At 42.4% G+C, this 3,421-nt stretch overlaps 1 long non-coding RNA gene across 1 annotated transcript; it reads left to right on the top strand.

Annotated features, from left to right (window-relative positions):
- The first annotated feature begins 677 nt into the window (after nucleotides 1-677).
- LOC123332444 lies at nucleotides 678-1,846 on the top strand. The gene is made up of 2 exons (XR_006549235.1): nucleotides 678-773; nucleotides 1,573-1,846. It is a non-coding gene; the product is annotated as an uncharacterized LOC123332444 (long non-coding RNA).
- Nucleotides 1,847-3,421: the final 1,575 nt, after the last annotated feature.

Below are 3,421 nucleotides of genomic sequence, written 5' to 3'. Positions count from 1 at the left end.
GTATCCCCAAGTGTCGAGCTGGATGCCTGTACATAACCAGGGCTTCGTGAATGTTCATTAGATTAAGAAGCAAGATGTACTTAACTTTCACGTCTGCCCTCTGTTTCTTGGAAGGTGGCATTCCTGTTTTGCTCTTTGCTACAGCCTAAGGGAGACTTTGCAACAAGCTGAGGGAGTCCCTACTAGTTCATATGCTAAAGACAGACTGCATTTGGGAACTTGCCCTACCATTCACTGGCTAAGGTGACCTTAGATGTCACTTAACTTTTCTATGCCTCGGTTTCCTCTTCTACTAGAACAGAATAATGATATGACTTACCACATGTGATTGTTGCAAGGATTAAATGAGTTACTAAGAGCGCAATATTTGGAAGGGTTACTGCACAGAGCAACTATTCATTAAATGCCTGCTATTGTTAACATTACAAAGCTAGGCACAGTCTGTTTGTAATAACTTTGCACCTTCATGATGGGAGGGGTGAAGAGACACTGCTGGTAGGTGCTGACATTCACTTGGAAATTCTAACCAACTTCCTAGCTCAGGCCTTATTTGTTTGTTGTTTTAATCTCTTCACCCTCAGCTGCTGCACAAGGAGAGGAGTTGATTGGCAGCTTAACTGTTTAAAATCAATATAAGAAGCACTTGGAGATTAAAGCAATTTAAGCAAGGTACTAGCTGGGGTTGGGAGCTAAAACTGCTCTTGAAGGAAACAAGCAAAGGAGATGAAGAAAGTGGGTCAGAAATGTACCGGCATGAAACTGTGTGAGTGGAGGTGAGATTATAACAATAGAGCAGCAGGACTTCTTCATCAGAGAGAGGATGGTACTTTTCATAAAAAATAAGATAAAATAGAATCCGAAGCCTAATTTCAAAATTGCCCCTGCCTAGTACTGATTGTTCTGCTGATTTAAAGACACCCGTCTCTACCCTTTGCTCCCTGCCGCCATGCCCCCTCTCCACCCACATTTGTGCTTGCTTTCCCCTTTTCTAATCTCGGCAGGAACTCCCTAGTCAGGCAGAGATGGAGAGATTTGATGTCAGCTTTGTTTCTGAGGCTGCAGAACACCAAATCGCACCAGAACCGAGCCACAGGGAGCAGCTGAGGCGGTGCAAGAGTGTCATGGTGGCCATCACCCCAGCAACCACGGCCTCCCCAGTCAGACATCTGATTCAATTAAGGCAGTCTGTCCTCACGTAGGAGGGGCTCCGTGGAGGAGCTAAGACTGCATTCAGTCCCCAGAAAGTCCGCAGTGTTCTGAAGTAGATGAGAGACCCCCACTGTGGCCCTATCCTACTCGTCCCAGACATGCCTTGGAGGCTCCAACTCTTGCTCGTTCTCCTTTAGTCTCTCACCCTGCTCACTTTCTCTACTAGGAGTTAAACTTCAATAGGTTTGACTGTGCTTAATGCATCTTCCTTGCTACAACTGTTTCGTCTAAACCCTAAGATCTCCTACCCTATTTCCACAATAAACCAATTCCCTACTAGGTTAATCTCCTCCCAAATGAGAAATTTCATGTGTATAGCTTATAAGAATGTTTCATACTGTTCTCTCTAAATTTCTCACATAGTGTTGGTGATTTGTCATGCTCAGGGAGCCAGGAGGATGAAGATATTGGGGTATCTGAAGATCTTGGAGGGCTTCAGACCCACATCAGAGCAGACCAGTCATAAAGGGAAGCATCTGACTCCACGTGGAATATTTAAGCAGATGTGATCAGTACCATAAGCTTTATTCCTATGTATTTTGGGGTCTTGTCTTTAAGATGCACTCTACACCCTTCCACCTTGAAAGAGAAAGGAAACATTCTTAATAAAGAATACTAATATATGCTATTGAAATAATAAAATGGAAAGTCATCATTTGGTAACATCAAGAAATAACTGATTCACAAAGGGTCAATAACAGGTTTAAGTCATTGGTTAAAAGGGTCTTAAAAAAACAGGACGTTTATGGAGTTTCCAGCTATAATCTCACAGGTCATATCTTAATTGAGGAAAGAGATTCTTAATCATGGAGACATGTGGGGACTCCCACCTTAACCAACGGGGATCAAATTTAACAACAATAATAGGATAAACTAGCATTAGGTGCCTCCTGATGTGATTCAAAGTCAGTTACATGATATCCTCCACAAAAGGCTTAACTTGAATCCCATTATGAGGAAACAGAAAAATCCAAAATTTGGGGCATTTCAGCAAGACAGCTAGCCTGAAACTTTCTAAAAAATTGCCCATGAATAAATATAAACAGGACTTCTCTGGTAGCTCAGCTGGTGAATCCGCCTGCAATGCAGGAGACCCTGGTTCAATTCCTGGGTTAGGAAGATTCACTGGTGAAGGGATAGGCTACTCACTCCACTATTCTTGGGCTTCCCTGGTGGCTCAGCTGATAAAGAATTCACCTGCAATGTGGGAGACCTGGGTTCAATCCCTGGGTTGGAAAGATCTCCTGGGGAAGGGAGCAGCTACCCACTCCAGTATTCTGGCCTGGAGAATTCCATGGACCATATGTCCACAGCGTTGAAAAGAGTTGGACCCGACTGAGCAACTTTCACTTTTCAAATATAAACCACCAAATAAGCAGATGAATAAACTAGAGGAGGGTGCATATTAAATACAATAAGGAAGCATAAAAACAAATACAATAAGAAACCTTTAATTGCGTCTTGGTGTTGAAAGAGCTATGTTTTTAAAAAAGTATATTTGGAGAGTACTTGGGATAATTTGGATATGGGCCACATGTTAGGCAATTACCTTATTCATGTTAAATCTCTTGGGTGTAATATTAGTATATTCAGTAAGGCAAGGTCCTTGTGTTCCATAGATAGGTATATTCTAAGGTGTTTAGGGTTAAAATGTTACTATGCCTATAGGTTACATTCAAAGGATTTTGGGGGGGGAAAATCCATGCTCTGTGTGTGTACATATATATGCAGATAAAGCGGATGTGAGAAGATGTTAGCAATGGTGAATCTAAGTGAAGAATGTATATATGCATTCATTATAATATTATTTCAAATTCTCTGAGAGTTGGACTTGTTTTGCTTTAAATAAAAAGTACGGAAGATAGAAGACCTTACCTCTTGTAAAATTTATCTGTTTCTTAGCGGGTATCCTGAGTGATGGGACAAAAGCACCTAGAAAGTCCCTATCCTTCCCTCTCCCCTCATCATCGCAAAAGGTTTGGACTTTGTCACTTTGTCTTCTCCCCATGCAACACATGTATTCTCACGCAATACGGAAGACTTACCTGGGGAGTCATGATGCTGAACAGGGTAAGGAAGAGGAGAAAGCATGTGTGTTACAATTGGAGAGGAGTTTGCAGGGAGACCACGGAAAAACGTGGCTTGTGCCCATAAGGGGGTTGATAGGAATCACGAGGGTGGCTGAATGTCTGCCCCAAGGAGCCCTTTGCTA

This window comes from Bubalus bubalis, chromosome 3 (genome assembly GCF_019923935.1).
Source record: "Bubalus bubalis isolate 160015118507 breed Murrah chromosome 3, NDDB_SH_1, whole genome shotgun sequence".
Lineage (NCBI taxonomy): Eukaryota > Metazoa > Chordata > Mammalia > Artiodactyla > Bovidae > Bubalus > Bubalus bubalis.
Note: the sequence above shows the minus strand (reverse complement) of the source record. Positions and strands in the feature narration are given on the sequence as shown.